This window comes from Podarcis bocagei (assembly GCF_964188305.1).
Source record: "Podarcis bocagei genome assembly, chromosome: 11".
Taxonomy (NCBI): Eukaryota; Metazoa; Chordata; class Lepidosauria; order Squamata; family Lacertidae; genus Podarcis; species Podarcis bocagei.
The window spans coordinates 29,050,157-29,070,306 of record NC_138136.1 but is presented as its reverse complement, the minus strand read 5'-3'; the positions used below and the strand labels follow the sequence as shown (position 1 = coordinate 29,070,306).

At 40.5% G+C, this 20,150-nt stretch overlaps 1 protein-coding gene across 1 annotated transcript in view; it reads right to left on the bottom strand.

The window, feature by feature from the left end:
* Positions 1 to 12,543: 12,543 nt before the first annotated feature.
* LOC308596985 (uncharacterized protein) overlaps positions 12,544 to 20,150 on the bottom strand; it is an 85,704-nt gene continuing 78,097 nt past the window's right edge. Inside the window, exon 10 of the mRNA XM_081212434.1 lies at positions 12,544 to 14,009. The gene's annotated coding sequence lies outside the window, so the exon portion shown is untranslated. The remainder of the gene's footprint in view (positions 14,010 to 20,150) is intronic.

The window sequence follows — 20,150 nt, the reverse complement described above, 5'->3', positions numbered from 1 at the left end:
GTGAACAACGTTCCAGATGGGTTTCATCAACCTAGGCATTTTACTCTGAAATCCTGGGTAGTTCTGAGTATGTAAATCATGTGCATTGCCATGGACAATGGTGATAGGATTGGTGAGCTTATCCCCACTGGTGATATGCTCCATGGAGCTTAGTTCTGATCCACAAGAAGCCTATTGCACTGGGTTGCCCCAGCTGAATCTGTTATATTTATTCGCCCTCAATGAATTTTCAGTTGACTATATGTTGTTACATTCTTTAACGAAGCTAAGCTTTTTCTGGAAATCAGTTTAACTGAGTCAAAACAAACAGGACTTATTAACTCTTGAAAGTGAACAGGTGAACACATCGGTAAAGCAATCCTATGCATGTTTAATCAGAATTTCAAGGTCCCATTGAGTGCAAAAGGCTTACTCCCAGATAAGTGCACACAGAATTCATGCAGCCCTGGGGAAGTCTATAAATTATTTTAAGCAGTTTAGTGTTGATTTCTTGTTTTTATTATTAGCATTTATTTATTTATTTATTTATTTATTTATTTATTTATTTATGCATGCATGCATGCATGCATGCATGCATGCATACATACATACCCCACCCATCTGGCTGGGTTTCCCCTCTGGGTGGCTCCCAACAGAATACTCAAAACACGATAAAAGATCAAACATTAAAAACTTCCCTAAACAGGGCTGCTTTCAGATGTCTTCTAAAAGTCAGACAGTTGTTTATTTCCTTAACATCTGATGGGAGGGCGTTCCACAGGGCAGATGCCACCACCGAGAAGGCTCTCTACCTGGTTCCCTGTAACCTCACTTCTTGCAGTGAGGGAACCACCAGAAGTGTCCAGCCTGAACGATTGTTAATAAGTAACAATATTAAGTAGCTCATTAAACAAAGCAGCAACATATCAGACCAAGCATATGAATTGCTGCACTGGCTCTTGGGACAGATGCTAACCCTAGCATTGAAAGAGCTTTACTTCCACCAAGTTCTCTATAATAAGTGGTTTGCAGCAAATTGTTTAACACAGTGGTAGTCAATATGGAGTCCTCCATACATTGTTGAACTAAAAACCCCATCAATCCCAGCCAGCACAGCCAATGGTATGAGATTATGGAAGTTGGTGTCCAACATCATTTGGAGAACTATACAATCACTATTCCTGCTGTAAGTGTTCTTAAATTAGGTGACAAGCCTATTCTCAAACAAAATTGCCTGTAATGGGTGACAACCCATTCTAAAGGGAATTTTAGAATTGCATGCCTAAACATTTTACTATTATTATTAATCTGTGAGGAACATGGCCTTACAGGATATGGGATGGTAGCATCTGTATCATCAAACATATTCAGGAAAACAGATGTATCCTCTCAAATATTAATTTATTGTTCTATCACTCCAAGTTTTTAGTGCCTCAAGACAGCTAATATTACATTTCCAAAAATGTCTATGAGTAAAAGTTTGTTCAGGTGTGAGTTCTTCAGATAACACATCATTTTTAAAAAAAATGTACTAATACAGAAAAGAAGTAGGTTTTAAACTTCCCTCTGTAGGCAAACTCTTGTGTGGGAAGAGATCTTAAAGTGCACAAGGAAATGTAATTATAACTCCAGCAATCTCCCATTTAACTTAAGAAAAGTGTTTAAAAATATGAGCAAAGGGGGGAAAGGAAAACATGTTTCAGGTGTGAAAAGTTCTACAATCTTTGTCCTTCAGTTTTCCCATTTTACAGATAAGGAACTGGGATTATTTGCCTGAGACTCCCAGTGAGATACAGACAATTCACATTTTGCATGGGGGTTATGTTCCAGACCTCCACTCATCAGTGGGACCCATATTGTTCCACCCCGCCCCCATTCCACTCTTTTACTGACATTTTTGTGACATTTTTGGGTCAACTCCGGATTCAGTGCCATGCACGATTGCATGTCAATTGGATACACGTAAATCAGTCCTTGCCTGTAATTGATTTGAATACAGTTCTAGGTCCACATATTTGCCCCTAGCCAGCAAGGCGAATCTGAAAGCAAAATATTACATGCACTTGCATAACTGATGTGGAATGGCATGCAGATCCTTATCTGTGTAAGCCCCATGCAGCTGTCCAGATGTGGATTTTGATACAGAAGATGTGCAATCTCATAGGGACCATGGACTGTTGCACACAAGTAGTTGCATCCAGCTAGAACTTGGATCTGAGCTACTATCTGCTCATCTGCCACTATTCGTATTTTTGTAATTTGGAAATTTAAGGAAAAACAGGCTGACAGTTCCAGAATCATTATTACCACTGAATATTCCATTAAAAAAAACAGAGATTGACTATGTCAAGAAGAGGTATGAGAGGTCGAGAATAAATGAAGCATCTAGCCCCTTGGGCCTCAAAAGCAGAAGGCAAAAGCCCTCAGCCAATATATCACCCATGACAACATACACCCATGTGTTGGGAATTCATTTATGGATAAATATAGGTCTAGTTGTCTCTTGCCAGTTTAGAATGTGGGCAGCTCTATAGCCCAGACCTGTTCACTACTTGATTGAAATAACCTGAAAGGAAGCCGCGTTTTGAGGACTTGGGTCTGTTTGGCGAGAGTACATCTGTTTTATATGAGACACGCAATCTGTCTTATTCCAACCTGCATTTCTGGGTCACTTGAGACATTTAAACTGCACTTATAATTAACAGCTATTTTTAAACAGTGAAAAAATAGAGCACTGGTAAGGTACAAAAGCATTAAAATTGCCCCAGTTTTGCTTTTCAATAGGACACACTACTGCAATATGCTTCAAGATCAAAGCGAGCTCAGTAGAAAGAGACAGGCCGATCAGTAGGGATAAATAGTTCCCATTATGACGGTGTAAGAATAGGGTTCTTTCAATTGAAACAATTTAATAACCACATTCATTACATTGGTGTCCACTTGGTTTTTTATCTGAGCAATTTTTGCATAACTGGGGAGCAAGTTCAATTGAGCTTATTCTCTAGAAATTAAGATGTGCTGGGTTTGACGTTCAGAAATTGAGCATTAATAACCTGCAAAGCAGTTGTCTTGAGAGTTTTCCCCTGGATAGACTTAGATTTTGCAGACCACTAATTATGTCAAATACAAATGTGTTCTCCAGAATATAACCCCCCCCCCCAAAAAAAAATGCATTTACTGGGTTTCAAAGCAGCTACGTTTACACCAGAAGGGCTTTTGGTTGTTTGAGCAACTTTATAAAATTGTGTTACAAAAGCAGGAGTTATGAAACAACAAGGCCACTCACAAACTTCCCCATCAGCAGCCTCGGGAGGAGAAGAGCAAGAACGGATTCCTAACAACCCTGCTAAGCCAAACAACCAAGCAGTGTCACCAGGGTGACACTTCCAGCAACATTAAAAAAAAAAAGGAACAAGAGGGTCATTGATAGATATCTTTCTTCTTGCAATGCTGACTTCAGCTACGAACACCTATGTATTAGAAAAGGGTTGGGTTCTCTGCCAAACGGCTTGGCTTGGAATGATTAAGTTTGTAAGTTCTCAACACACAGCGAGGCAATGTACAAAGTGAGCTGCAGTGTTTTGTGGAAAGCTAGCAAGGCATGCTTGTGCACAAATGTTTTTTAAAGGAAGATCTGACTCAGAGCTTTGTTCGTGTCCCATCCAAGCTTCCCTACCCATTCCTTCCTGCTATCCTCCTAGCAGCAGGGGGTGGGGGGGAGTCATCCACCAAAACCTTTAGGAAGAACAAAACATTTCCCAGTGAATGCTCAATCCTATCTTGTTTGGGGGGGGCGGTGTTTGTCACTATCGCCAAACCAGCCAAGAGGAAAGAACTGCTGGAGCATGCGCCGGGTGGCAACTTCATGCTAGCCCCACTTTTCATCTCCTCCTGCCCCCACGTCTTTTTTACAAGAAGACAAAGTGTAAAAACTGTGAAGTCACTCTTGCCTCAGTTAAAAGCTTTTAAATGGATGCTTTTTTTTCCAGAAGCACTTCTCTGTTCACCCTTTTCCCTAGATAGGATTTGCAATATAAAGCCATACATGGATTTGACACACAAAAGCGGGGGGGGGGGGGGCTTGAACAGATCATGGTTCAGATAAAGCCATGGAGATAAATGTACTTTTCTTAAAAGTAAAAAAATGAAGAATTCTAGTCAATTAACATGTTACTAATTGTCCATATGATTGCCAGTTTCTATAGGGATGAGTTGAAAGTGATATAACAGATTTATAAATATAAAATTATATCATTGCTATCTCTCAAAAACAATTATTTTGTGCTCTGTATGAAAGATATACTCAATATTATTAATTTTTGTTTAGATACAACTCTGGCTAATTAAAATAAAGTAGGCTAGCTTTTTTTCAGAATGTTGTTTCCAGCCCTGGAGCTCAAATAACAGTGCAACAGCAGCATGAAATGTGGTTATAATAGCCCGAGACCACATTTCCTGGAACTAAAACATAGGAGATAATAGTGTGAAGGTACAAATTAAATGCAAATAAAACAGATTCTCCATTGTTGCTAATCCCTGGATTGGATTTCAGTGAGGAAATTAGCTGTAATGTTTAACCTCTTTGTGTAGTAACCATTGACACATTATTTGTTTTATTTTTCAGAGTTTATGAAGAAATTATTTGACAATTTGGGAAAGTTACCTTCCAACTTTTAAGGAAGTGATAAGAGTAAATGGTTTAGAGGCCGTGAGTTTAAATTCTTGAGGTAGATTTTTATTTAAAGACAGCCATCAATAAGAAGAGAAATGGCATCCTCTGTTGCTATCTACCCATATTTATTTATTTATTTATTTATTTATACATACTTATACCTCCATAACTTCTTAAAATCTAGAAGACAGCAAGCCCAAGATATATATAGCAATCATCATCATCATCATCCAAATGGTGCTTCCTATCCAGGGCTGGCCCAAGACATTTTGCCACCTGAGGTGGACCCCAAAATGGCATTTCCCCCCTTCCCTCCCTTTTCCTTCATCTTCACTTCTGCTCTGCCAGTTTGAGCTTGATAGTATGTAAGTTAAGAGTGTTGGCCTGCTTTCTTGTTTCCCCCTCACTACCATCACCTTAAAGCATCCTTTAATGGTGTCCAAAGTGGCTCCATTTTATGTTATCATAGAGTTCACCCTGCTATGGAAAATCTTCAATAATGTCCATGCTAATTATTATTAAGCATCATGTATAGCCATTACTTTGGGGGGGTCAACTGAAATACCCTCTTTGGAGAACATGTAATCAACAAAATCCAAAATGTGTTCTTTGAACTCACATTTGCTTTGGTTTAGTGTTAGGTTCTCCTCATCCAACCATTTTAAGACTGTTTCAAGTCAGTTATCATGGTCCACTGATGTGATTCCAAATACCAAAATGTCATCACTTAGATTAAGAATTCCTGGGAATTCTCAGCTAGAAATTCATGTATGACATTCTGAAACGTTTCTGCCGCAGAAGCAGTTCCAAAATGGAGGTGCTTGTAGTGATGGAGACTGAGTTGAAAAGTTTGTTACGTGCCTAGATTCTGGATGGAGCTCCAACTGATGAGGATCAGCTGTGCAGTCAAGTTAGAAATATACCTGAAGGAGCGTCTCCACCCCCATTGTTCAGCCTAGACACTGAGATTCAGCTCCGAGGGCCTTCTGGTGGTTCCCTCACTGTGAGAAGTGAGGTTACGGTGAACCAGGCAGAGGGCTTTCTCAGTAGTGGCGTCCAGCCTGTAGAACGCCCTCCCAACAGATGTCAAGGAAATAAACAACTACTTGACTTTTAGAAAACATCTGAAGGCAGCCCTGTTTAGGGAAGTTTTTAATGTTTGATGTTTTGTCATGTTTTCAATATTCTATTGGGAGCCACCCAGAGTGGCTGGGGAAGCCCAGCCAAATGGACAGAGTATAAATAATAAGTTACTATTAGTGTTGTTGTTGTTGTTATTCATTCAAGTCTGCAACAATTTAATCTACAGTAGGAATAATGTGTCTCTCTGTTAGTGACTACACAAATCAAGATTTTACCTGGTTGCTTTGGTTTTTGGACCGCTACTATTCAAGAGACCCTGAGGTAAGACCTTGTACTAGTATTGTCAAGCTCTTCTGGAAGTTTTAATTTTTCTTCAGCTAGTTCTCCAATGCAGAAGGGCATTGGCAAACTCTCAGATTTTGGGCTCTCAGATTTTAGTAGCACCCTGTGTGGTGCTAACATTCGACACACACACACGCCACCTCTCACCACTGCAGTGTGGCATCCAGTGCAGCCACACCAGTCATGCTACCTTAAAACTGCATCTGAGAAGGGTATATATATGTCTTTGTGACAGCTTCATTGTCTGATCAGTGTCATGAATGTGAAGTTTTGCTTGCTTGCTTGCTTGCTTGCTTGCTTGCTTGCTTGCTTGCTTGCTTGCTTTTTAGCTTTTCAATTCCTTTAAACACTTCTTGATGAGTTTGGAGAGTTTGAGTCAGTTTGTCAACATATATTTCTTGGGTCATCTTAACAGGTCCTAGCACACTGGCTGTCTTGTAACTAAGCAATGCATCAGTGCCATCAGCTGCCACAGACACTGAACTTGTAGCAGATAATGTCTCTGAAGGTGGGCTCAGAACATGCCACATGCTGATAGTGATTCTGGACTAGTGGTAGCTTCTGAGGGGATGCATCGTATGCACACTGAGCCCTCATATTTACAGTTGAGCCAGTGTAAGTGAAAACTTCGGTCTTATGCCCCTGTATGAAAATGTGGCAGTGTGTCAGAAAGTTCTGTTTGGAAGCACTTGTTTGCCTGGAGCACACAATGTAAACATATTTGTCCTCTTCTTGTGGAGGTTCAGTCTGAAAATCATTTGCTTGCTTTTGGCTGTAATTGTGTGGTGCAAACTGTCATGAAATGCAGTACCTTGAGTAGTTACCGGTATTTATTTTCCCAAATTTGTGGGTGGGCAATTATCTCTGTGGGGATAGGATGTTCCAGAGTTGTAGCAGGTTACCTGAGCTGTCTTCAAAGACTTTTGCTGTGCTTTGGAAGATTGATTGTCACCTTGCAGGTATGTCCGCTGCTTCTTGTTGGAATGGACCTAGAGTGCATGGGCTCCATTTCTATGTCATGTCATTTCTATGTCTTTCTATGTCATGTCTTTTGAAAAATTATGTTGATTTTGGGGACAAGAAGAACGTCATGAAACTGGAAGCCAAAGCAGATCTCTCAGCACAGGTGTAATATGCCCAGGTTATAGCATTCTGTACCACCATCAGCTTCCAACCAATCCCAAGGGAAGCCCCACATAGAATGCATTACTGTAGTCCAGTCATGAAGTTACCAAGGCATGAATCACAGTGGCTAAATGCTCTCTGCTTTTTCCATGACACAGGACATCAGAGCATGTGTATAGGTAATTTTTACTTTTTCTACTTGTATACTTTTTTATATGTTTTCTTTATTGTTTATGACTACTTTTGTTAGATTTGTAAGTATGTAATTTTTCACATTGTAAGCTGCCTTTGAGGAAAGGCAGCATAACCCAAAAAAATGGTGAATGGATGGATGTTATTTGGGAGAACCATACAATGAAAGGGGAAATAATAGAGGGATAAGGACTGGAGATATATAAAGACTGAGGTGAAGCAGAATTTGGGGAAGTGGAGTTGTTGCCATGGGCTGCTGGAGTAGGAACAGGATTAGAGGCAGCTGGAGAAGGTAGTCAGCAAAAGCAAAAAAGAGACAGTGCAGAGGAAGCAAACAAGAGATGGAACAGGATGGAGTGGAGCAGATGTTTGAGAGTATGATGGTGCCATAAACTCTCTCAGTAAAGTTGAGAGTGCAGTAATGTGACCCTGTCAGTAACACTTGAGAAGTCTCTCAGTACTTAACAGTGTTTATTAATATCTAGCAGCAAGGACTTTTAATAATGTGGAAGGAAAACCTGTGGTCATGTATCACTCAACCAGAGGATCAACGTAAGCATGAGGCAAGTTTGAAACAAAACTGGAATTTTATTTAAACATACTTGGTGAAGATTAAAGCTTAATGGTTACTTTCATAAGGCACACCACTTTGTTTCAGTCAGATCACTTTACCAAAGAAATTAAGAATTTTGCTTAAAACTCCAATTTAAACCTGTTCTGTTGAAGCTAAGTCTTCCTAGAATGGCTATTTGTACTACTAAGCCAGTAAAACACTTTCAACCCCTTCTATGAGCTTTTCGTTCCCCTCAGGGAGATGATATTGGCTGTCCTGCCTAGCAAACCACTAACCACCTATCTAAACCCTGGCTAAGCCCAGTTCAAGCCCTATCTCACAGTTTGTCAGGTTCTATCTTTTAATTCAACTCCCTCTTGATTGGATGATAATGACTCAAATAGGGGATATATCTGATGTAAAGGCTATCCCAATGCTACATTATTATTTTTAATAAAGCCATATTTCCTCCTCTGTTGACTATTGTAACTAATTATTTGACTAAGAGCTGAGGGAATAAGTATATATTTTTATTACTTATATACCACCCTAATACTATTAAGTACTTTCTTAAAATATACAGTAAATAAGTCCCTGCCAAAGCAGTTTAATATCTCCAACAAGGCTTTGTAAGGGACACATTAAAGGGGAATAGGTGGCAAGAAATATTAAACTAGCGCCATGCTCAAACTCAGGATAGTAGAAGTACCAGTTTGTGTTCAAAAATATAAATATATTGCCTTTGAATGTAACTCAGAACAGTTTAGCTTTTCCAACGTACGTTTTATAGATGCCTTTGAAGTCCTTTTGCCGCAAGTGCGGCTTTTACCCCCATTAGGTAATTTAATAGGTAAGATCAACTTACCGGTACTCTTTTGCTGCACCCTGCCCCCATTATACACTGCCACCATTAAAGCAGTTTTGGGTCATTGGTCATTATGGTTACAGTATTTTTGTGAAATCTTTTCCTTGTTCATTTCACTATCCAAAAATATCTGCTTCTTTAATTGCTACGGTTTTGTTACATCTTGTTATTGTTGTTGCTATTTGTTCATTTAATTAATTCACAGAGAGAGTTCTGAACAAATTGCACAATGGACTTTCTTTTTTTCTTTTCTTTTTTACAGGTGCAAGTGTGTAACAGAGTTGTTTAAGAGAATGGAAAATGAAGAATAAGGGGAATGCAAATATGCATAAGCCTCATTGTCATTTAACCCATTTGGAGTGGAGGACAGCATAAAAGGCTGATCTTTTCCTTACAGTTTTACATAGACGATGCTGCAAACTGAGCTTTTTCTTCTACTATAACCTTGGTAATAATGTGTTCAGTTAATCTGCAGTGTAGAGTCATCCCCTCGAAAAGTAATTCACTTCTTCTTTTTTCTTTTTTTAAAGGTGGAAAATAAATATGGTGCCGTAAAATTGTTGAGTAGAGGAATCTATCTGGACATTTCACAAAACATTTCATTATGCTGATAATTCCCAGAAGTGCTCTCGAGAGTGCTTTAAGCTGAGGATTACTGCACTGGATCTGATGGACTTTTTTTGTAGCCCCTTTAAAAGGCAGTGAACCGTTTTTCTATTTTATTTAAATAATGCCCCTTAAAATGGATTTTTAGAGGTATAATAACTCCTTAAGAGTCAGTTATGCTAAACAGTTTCTCTTGATAGAAATGTTGTAAAACTCGTTAACTGCACAATTTCAGATGCCGGCTTGGTGAACACTAACTGACATTTGAATGGTTGGAGTTTGTAAAATAAATTGAAATAGTTGTTGTATCACACAGCTAGCTGTGCACAAGCTGTAGGCCACGAGGGGCTTGAACCTGACAGAAAATTACTTCAAGATGAATGAAAAGTGCTTGTTTCTCTTTATTAGTTTTTGGAGAACAATGAAAATGTTGAATTGTTTACAGAAGGGCTGATTAAAAATGGTCAGTGAGGCCATGTCCCCACTGCTAACTGTTAGCCACCCCCCAGCCTCCCCTCTCTTCTCCCCACCATATGCATCTTCTTATACCCATAATAGTGCTCACACATCTGTGTGTGAAATGTGCTCATTTTGACATTCCTCTGCTGCTGCGAGCTGCTGAGGCCATTGTTAGGTAAAGGGCTGTTGTCAAGCCTAACAAGCTGGTCATGCAATTTGCTGGACACCGCGGCAGAGAATAACCCACGATGAATTGCTTCAACCTCAAACAATGCTCAGTTCAATATTAGAATACAGAAGTATTCTTTGGCTTTGTGTCGTCCTGATCCTTGCAATATTTTGAAATATTCTATGCACACACACGCAAATCTTTTTTCCCCCCCTCTCTCTCTGTCTCTCTTCAGAAATGCATACCTACTGCCCAGAAAGAATATCATGGTAACCAAGCCTTACATGGTTGTTATTTCTAACATATGTTTTTGAATGGTGAAAAGAGAAATTGATACAAAGAGTTAAAGAGCGAGAGACACTTTTGTAACTCAAAATTCATTTTTTTTGTATGTCTTCCACTCCAGGCACAGTGGGATGCTTCAAAGTGCTATCCAATATTCTGTCAAACTGTTTGGTCCAATTTCAGGGCAATTCAAGTCAAGACCCCTTTAGCACAGCTTTGCCTGTAATTTCTTTTACTAACACATATGGTATTGTTCAACGAATTATAAAAGTTTGGGAGTAATTAATATTCCCATGGGGTAAGAGAGCAGTGCAGTCCCTTTGAAGCTTCAAAAACATTTCTCATGATTCTTTAAAAGAGAGCGGGAGAGAGAGAGAGAGAGACAGAAATCACTTGTATTTACATGGTACTGTTTTTAAAAAAGCCTCCCTCTCCTCTCCTCCCCTCCCCTTCCAAATCCCTTCCCCCTTCCCTTAAACACACACACCAAGAGAAATCACCCATTAACATGCAGGAGTATGAATGCTATTTGTGGCATTCTGTCACTATACATTGCGTACCGCCCCAATGTGAAAGCAGGATTTTCTTTTTTCTATCTGCAGAACATGCATTCCAGGGCCTATTATGTGTATAAACAATAGCATATGTAATTACCTTTCCAGGGTGGCAATTACTCTTCAGATTCAATGGCTAGAGTTAAAGTAAAAAAAAAAAAAATCTGTTCCCATTGCTCACAAAGCTGCCAACCTTTATGGATCAAATCTTGGTCATCGGTAGCACAGGACAAACCCTATCAATCCAGTTTTTAAAACATCCATGGGGTAGGGAAGGGGTGGTGCAGTCCACAGTCCACATTGCTTTGGGGACTTTGTTTCAAATGTGTTCATTTCAAGCCTTGCCTACCCATCAATTGCTTTATACAATTCTCCTCATGGAAGGGGGGGGGGACACAGAGAGAGAGACACACACAACTTTTTGCTAGGGAGGATTTCCTCAGCAATTCTGTAGGTATGAAAATTCCATGCCTGTCATGTCAACGTTGGTGGCTGGTGTAAAATGCTGACTTGCCTGACTTCCTTCAAGTTATGATGAGTTTTCTGGAGTAGGGGAAAGGAAATTGCATTTCTCCTCCACCTTTCCCTGCCTCCACCAGCCCCACTCCCCCTCCAGCCGCCCAATATTATTCCATATGGCCTGCGAAGCTAAAATACTGAAGCACTTCAGGCTTAGATTTTCCTTAATTAATCATCACATAATCAACTAAACCTTTAATGACAGTTTAAAATGCCACTAATCTGCAAATAATAATAATAATCCAGGACTCAGGACATTTGAAGAAAGTTGTATAACTGTGAAAGTTTATACATTTCTACAGAAGTAAGTCCCATTGAGTTTGATGCTCCCATGAAGGTGACTATTGCAGAAATGGTGAACCTGTGGTCTTCCAGATATTGCTGGGCTCAGGCTCCCATCAGCCCCAGCCAGCATGGCCAATGGTCGGGGTGATGGCAATTGTAGTCCAACAACTTATGGAGGGCCACAGGTTCCACAGCCCTGGAGTAGAGAACTGCATCCTAACACTGAAATTCTGTACCCACTTAAGAACATAAGAGCTTTTGAATCAGGCTAATGGTCTACCTAGTCCAGCATTGTGTTCTCAATAGCCAAACAGATGCCTGTGGGAAACCTGTTAGGAGGACCTGAGCACAAGACCACTCCGCCTTACTGCAGTGTCCAGCAACAGGTATTCAGATGCATTGCTGCCTCCAACCATGAAGGCAGATAATGGTCATCATGTCTAACAGCCATTGATAGCCTCATCCTCCATCAGTCTATCCAGTCCTCTTTTGAAATCATTCAAGTTGATGGCCATCCCTATCTCTTGTGGGACTGAGTTCCATTGTTTAACTATGAACTGCATTAAGAAGCCCTTTCCTTTACTTGCCTGAATTTTCCAACATTCAGCTTCATTACTACTTACCTGGTAGTAAACCCTGCTGCATTCAATAGGATGTGTGCCTGAATTCACATGCAATTGCTGAAATAAGCTGCCTCCCTTTGCCAAATTTGAAGGTCTTAAAGAACATTTTTGCTTCTGGTTGTCATCCAAAGCTAGCAGATCATTTGAAATTGTACTTGATCTTCCTTCAGGAACCTCACAAGAACACCTTCTCTCAGAGTTTGGAACAATCACTTAAAAGCCAGACAGTTAATTGATTAAAATAATTTATTAAGTTGGCAGCCCCAACTCCCATTAATTTATGGGAATGGGGCTTAAATCCAGTGCTGAACATTTAATAAAATCAAACATAAGAATTTTCAAATGAACATGTAATACATATGTTTAATTTAATAGGATTACAGTTTCTGTGGCTTCAGATGTGTCATTGATACAGGGGGAATGAAAAACATGCCTGGTACTTTTAATTCCTCTACATCTAACAACACTCTCTATGAGGGACTGGCATTGAAAACCACTCAGAAACTTTAAATGGTGCAGAACCCTGTCATTAAACCCTGAATGAGGCAACGTGCTGGGATCTTGTGAACCCCTTACCTGTCATTTCCACTCTTGGGCTGGCTGTGGGGCCAGCCTTGAACAGCATCTGGAAGCTACAACTGATACTGGATGCCATGGCCAGATTATTCATATTGTTTACTGGATCTGATGACTGTGAACATATCATGACAAGGTTTTTAAAACTTTTTACTAGCACCTAGCTTTTTTCCAAAGTGCTAGCTGAGGACCACCATCTCCAGCAGAAACCTGTCCATAGATTAAGATAATATTCAGAGATCCTTCTCCAGATTTCACTTCCTCAGCATGCTTGCCTGGCACTTGGGTTGTATCCAGATGACCTGTTTAGTGAGAACTCATCTTGATCAACTGTTTGCTGAGCATTCATTTGTATTTGAGCCGGGGGATGGGGTGGCACATGTTATATGGCTTCACATCAAGCCAGTTCTATTGTATGCTTTCCAATGCATTTCCCATCACTCTCCTTACCACAAAAAGTCCCTCCAAAATTGGAAGCCGATTATGGAAGCTCAAGTGTGCCAAATCCACTTTAACTGCTCAGCCTGGTCTGCATCTGAATCTCACCTGCGAAACAGCAACAACAGTTTATTATGGAGAAGGTTGTTGTATCAATAAAGATCTCACCTTGAGCTTTTTGGAGGAACAGTGAGATTAAAATGTAATATATAACCATAATAATTTGGTAGCCTGTCCAAAGTACCTTTCACTCTGCCATTTGGACAGCAGAGTAGCATACAACTGAGATGATGGAAGACAACCCAGGTAAAGGAAGATACATCTTTCCTTTGAAACTTTCATGCAGATTATGTGGAAAACCAGCCACATGGACTACATAGTCCACACTTATTAGCTATGTAGATGAGTAAAGGCCAGTATCAGACCCTGTGCTTCGAAACAACAGGAAACAGCTGGTGTGGAGTTCTTTCAAGTCTACTGCCAGGATGAATCCAAAAATCTTGTCCCTAATACTTTTTGGCTCTTAAAAAAACATTTCCTAGTTATTATGGAACTTTGATGCCTTTAGCATAGAAGGAGGTGTGATCTGACCGCTGCAAATGTTTCTGTTTTTCACTTGAGGGTGTTCTTCCTGCCTCCAGAGAAACAGCCTCTGTGAAAGTTTCCACAAGGCTCACAGTTCTTCTGTTGGAAAGCAACCATCAGGCATTTATTTCCTGTGGCATGAGTGCCTGCACCCCACCTCCTCCTCAAGTCATTCCGTCCAGGCGACTCAGATTATTTTGACAAACCCCATAAATATGTCATTATGGGGAAGATGGGTTATAGTCATTGCTCAGTAGTCTTTATTATTTACTACACAATGAATAGACTAGCACAAGGAAAGACTATGAGAAGATGAAAGTAAGGTTAGTTAAACATTGAATTAACGGCTCTGTGCTTTATAAGATTGATAGCATCTAAGCTTGAGTTCAAAAGAACTGTGTAAATGTCGTTCATTTACAGGTGCTGTTTGGTTGTTACGACTGTTTTATTGTTCATAATACTGCTGTCTGTAAAGATATGAGCTTTCCACACTGAAGTTAAAAAAAATAGATTTTACATAAGTCTCAAAGTGACTTCAGGAATTGACCTCTGTAAATATTCCTGTTTATCCTCACCTATGGCTCGTATACACATTATAGCTTTGCACAGAATTTGAGCAGTCAACATGAGGGTGCATGAACTCCACCAGGCACTTAATTAGAATTCCATTCACTTTATGGAAAAATCAAAGGGCAATGACAGAGCATCGTTCTGCTACTTGTGTGTGCCTTCTGAGTTCATGCAGCATTCATCTTGCTCTGGGGACTTTGATGATATAGTTATATGAAAAAATCAAATATATATCTGTATATGAAGGGTGGAAAACCTATGGCCCTTCAGTTGTTGTTGGACTACAGCTTCCATCATGCCTGACAGTTGGTTATGCTGGCTATGGCTGAGAGAAGATGGAGCCTAGCAACACCTAGAAGACTACAGGATCTAATGGCAGTTCATTGGCTTTGGCTGCAGTTGTTCTTGGTGGCAAGCTAAAGATATAACCAACTCTGCCTCTGTCCTTTAGCTTTTCAACAAGTGATACTCATACCACTTGAAACAAGGGAGGGAAGACTGTTTGCCATCAAGGCACAGCTGCTTCCACCTGCCATGTCCCACACTCTTCCACCTAGGAGCCTTTATAAGGGAACAGCTGCCAAATGAACTGTGAGGGGGTTCGGGACTCTTGAGTCTAGGTGTAATGGTTGCAGGAGAGTTGCTAGCTATGTACTTCCTAGCATTAGCTATCAAGCTACATTTGGATCTTAATTGGCCTGTTGATATGCTTTATGCTCACTTAATCTTCTTTGATATATTCTACATAAACCATCATGAGCCTGTTGCCCTCCAGATGTTTTGGACTACAACTCCCATCAGCCCCAGCCATCATGGCAATGGTCAGGGACAATGGGAACTGTAGTCCAACAACATCTAGAATTGCATTCCTGCTCTTGAGGGAAGCAGAGAACAAGTCTTTGCTCTTTTCTATGTGACAGTCCCTCAAGTGAGATTGCGGGGTGCAGGGACCTCAGTCGTGTTTGGATCAGTAAGCATTTTCTTGACTATGATGTAGCAGATTAGAAAAGGTACTTAGACTCCAAGCCAGACTTTTGAATTATAGCAGTAGAGAAATAGGAATGAAATGGAAAGAAGTGTGAAAATGGTGGCTGAACTGGAAACTGACCACAGGAGGGGAGCAGTTGTATCCTAAACATTAGGAGGTTTGGGGCACAACTGTTCCACCCCTGTGGTTCTAAATCATTCAAGGAAAGACTCATCTAGCTTGCACTACAGTAGCCAGATGCTGAGAATCATTTGTTTGGAAAAGCTCAATCATCCCTTCTATAATAAGCTTCTATATTAATGTCCCTCTTTCTATGATTCATCACAATGCCTTTCCTCTATATGCCACATCCCTAAGTAGCCAGAGGAACATCCTCTCCCTCCCCTGGGCACCCCCCATGCTGTGTCAAAATCTGTTCTGGGGCACTGGGGGCAAACCCAGAGCAAATTGGGGAGGTGCAGGGGGTGTGGCAGGAGGAGGGGAAGAGAAGGCTCAGTTATATGAGCAGGGTTCATTCCACTTACGCAGTGACATAGCTGAATGCAACCCAAAGTGTAAGAATAGTTTAAAAATCTTCTTCATCCACGATACTCATTGGCTGGCCATAAACCATTCTAGATATCTCCACCTGATCTACTTTATAGGTTTGTTGTGAAGAGGAAATGGGGTGGGGGAAGGGCAGTGCCACTGAAACTCTCAGGCTCCTGGGAGAAAGAGGAGGATACATACAGAATAAATGAGACCCGCATGTCACTGGATCCAGAGATTAACTCACCAAGGAATATTGCATGTGTAGAACTGCATTAGCCCCAGGCAGAAGAAGGTGCAATTCTGTGTAAATAGATATCCCTCAAAAGATAGATGGAAATGATATACTAACCAACAATATTAATTATAATAAATGTGTTGGTCAGTCAGTTGGTTAAGCTAACCCAATTCAACTGAACAAACAAATGGGCCTGAGCTGGCAGCCTTTTTCAAAGAGTATCTCCAGCCTCTTTTACCCTGCCTGGTCATTAGAGCTGCTGCTGGAGCTGTTTCACTAGACTTTTCAGGTTTACCTGCCAGCTTTTCTGGAGTTCGCGTCAAAGCTTCCACTTCCCTTCGGTTTCACTGCTGCTATTAAAGTTTGAGCTGCACTTTGCTAAGTGTGGAGGCTTGCACTGAGCGGATCCACTGCTGATTATCATGCAAATCAGACTCCTCTGCTGGCTCCAAAGAGGCTCCCAGCTTTGCTACCCCCATTGATCCTTTCATTGTCAGAGGGATAAGGCTAACCCATCTCTTCTGACACCAGAAGCTACAAAGATAGGTTCCCGTGACAGTGATTGGTAGGAGGAAATGAATCTTTCATGTACGGCAGAAATATGGTTTGATTTAAGAAAAGAAAATAACCATATGTAATTGGGCTTCTGTCACTGTAAATTTTAATGGTAATCGTAACACTGAGGTTTCTGGAACCTTAAATTACAGCTTTCAGTGGCTTCCCACTGAATCTCTCTATTATTCTTCATAACTACTTTCTCAAAGCATGTGCACCATGACATCGATATCACAATTCACGTCTAAATTCGAAATTGACAGCAGGGCTGGATGGTGTGCCCTTGCTCTGAACATCAGAGGGACAAAAAGAGAGGATGTCATTTCCTAAGATGTAGCCACCTGTTTCTCAAAGTGCTGAGTAATGCAGTCCTGCAGCAAATGCTTCTGGGAGCCAGTGTGCGGGACAGTTTATTCAATCAACACGTTCAAATGCTAAAACTTTTCCCTGGACTCTCACTTCAGGTAGCAAGTATACAAGAATGGGTGGGTGGAGTATGGGTATTGCATGTCTGAATGTTCCACTCTTGGGAGAGGGGGAGACTGCATGTAGAAAAGTTGCATTTCAGGGGATTGTTCTCTCTTCTCCCTGACATGTCACTTTCTGTATGCCTGTTCACACATCCAGTGGTCCTCCATGCTCAGCTAAGAAATGGAATGAAACCATCTATGATATCACTGGTATGCTATGTAATAGGCCTCATTGATGCTGATTCCATATACCATATTTTTCCATGTATAAGACTAGATTTTTTTCCTTAAAAATAATGTCAAAAATTAGGGGGCATCTTATACTCTGGGCTATCTCCCCCTATTTTCTTAAATCTGAGTCCCCAAAAATATGGAGTGTTTTATACATGGGGCGTCTTATAGATGAAAAATATGGTAATTTTGGCACTCCCAAAATATGTCAACCTTGCATATATCTGGTGCTTTCAAACTTTCAAAATTCTTTGTAGTTTACACTTTATTGATAGGTTTACAATTGTGTACATTTTGCTGTGAAATACAAATGGCTGGCATGTTTCATGCTGTGTGGGGAAATCATGTATAAAGTATCAATCAGCTGCTCAGTTGAAGCAGCAAAATCACCAACTTCTTTATACAGTGACATATGTGAAGAAGAGACAGCATGCCCATACATGTACCTGTTCCAATATATGAAAAGAGAAGGTGGCCTATGGGAAAAATGTAATAGGCACGTTGCCCAAAAATATGAAGTTGGATGAGGAATAACTTAATTGCACATTGCTCACATTGAAATTGGATTAAAGCTAAACATCCTATTAATTAAACTGGGAACAATAAATTTCATTGAGTTCTATGGGGCTTACTCCCAGGCAAGCGGTTTTAGGATCGCAGCCTTGGTCTGGATCCAACCAGTGGTTCTGAAAAGAGCAGCCATATCATTTAATTCAGACCTGAATGTACATGTTGGCTTTTATTTACCGTATTTTTCGCCCTATAGGACGCACTTTTTCCCCTCCAAAAAAGAAGGGGAAATGTGTGTGCGTCCTATGGGGCGAATGCAGGCTTTCGCTGAAGCCTGGAGAGTGAGAGGGGTCGGTCGCGCAGGTCTCCCTAGGGCTACACAGAGCTGCCTGCAGTCCCGGGCTTCGTGCAGCTCTGCGCAGCCCTAGGGAGCCCGGCGCGAAGTTGCGCTGGTCTCCCAAGGGTTACGCAGAGCTGCCTGCATTCTGAAGCCTGGGGCGCGCTGAAGAGTGTGCCTGGGCTTCGCACAGCTCTCCGCAAGCCTGGGGAGACCGGCGCGACTTCCCGCCGGGCTCCCTAGGCTTGCGGATAGCAGGCTGTTCTCGGGGCTGGGGTCGGGGGAAGCTCAAAAAAAACTAGGTGCGTCCTATGGGGCGAAAAATACGGTATTTAAAACAAAAACAAAAAAAATTCCAATATACAATCAAAGCATTGTTCCATGAAGTAAATGCTCTAATTCTAGTGTCAGTTCATAACTAATTTCTTGAAAATCATGACAGGTGTGCAATGTGTGCAAAACTTTACACACAAGTACAAATATGTAATGAAGTGTGGGAGAGGGCATAAGGTATATGCCACTCATCGCATTCAGGATGGCATGACCTACTTTATCTCAACATGTTGATGGTATGCTAGTTTCATATAGACTCTGATCCCAGAGAGTACCGGGCAGTTTCAGGTAGCCCTGAAAAACCAGTTGCCACTGATGGGTGAGAGCCAATTATCTGACTGGAGTAATAGAGGTTCTCTTTTAAACAATTAATTATGGGAATGGCGGGTGCATGATAGATACCCATCCCTTGAACTCCTGTTATGGCTTTGCACATGTACAACATTTGCAGCACTGCCACACTCTTAATCTTTTTACAGAAATGCATTTCTACTTTTTATGCCGGTGCAGAAACTTTGCAATGGAAACAAAGTTCAAAACAACACAGATTGAAATCTGTAGTAGATGGAATGAGCTGATGGTGTGATATTAGAAATCCATGAACTAACCATTTTCTCTTTATTAAATCAGATTTTGCAGTATTTGCTGAAAGCAAGAAACACTGAATTATATTTAAATAATCATTCCATAAATACTGCGTGTTTTCACAGCAGTCACAAACTCTGGAATTTATGTGCTAATTACAGACCCCAAATCATCTCTATCCAGATTTGCAATTAAAACTGAAATATTTTCATATAATACAATTCCAGAGTTCGTAACAACATCAGTGAGATGTACCAGTTATTATTTGCTTAGTACAGTCAAACATTTTATGTTTTCCAAAACCATTGTTTCACTTTTTCTGTCCTTGGGCCTGCTGTTTTTACAGCTGGGAGTGGTTAGGTAGTGGCGATGTAATTTTGAAGGGCAAAAAAAACAAGAACGAAATATTCTTACATGGCAATTCACATGTGGTAGAAATCAGTAGAAACCAATGATAACCAGAAGATGCACAGATTATTATTTTATTTTTTAAATCCTCACATAGCATTGACTTCTTAATATAATATTGCGGGCTGTTTTTAAAAAAATAAAATCCACATATTTTTAGAAGTATGGGCTGACAGTAAAGAAGAGCTAGAATGCAAATTTAGGGAGAATGTTGAATAATTCAGTAGCTTGTTATGTGATTAGATCTGATTGGTTCCCTACTAAGATATTGCCCATAAAAATGATTTCCCATGGTAGCATTGGTCTCAGGATAGGAAGAGGATGGGGGGTTTATGATGTCCATTAAATGGGAGAACAAGGCTTACTTGAGCTAATAATATCATGGTTGCACAGAGTGATTGATGGTCTTTAAAAAGGCCCAGATTGGTTTCATCTTTCTTCAGATTTTATCACTGACTTGTTCTTAGTCATGTGCAATCACTAAGGC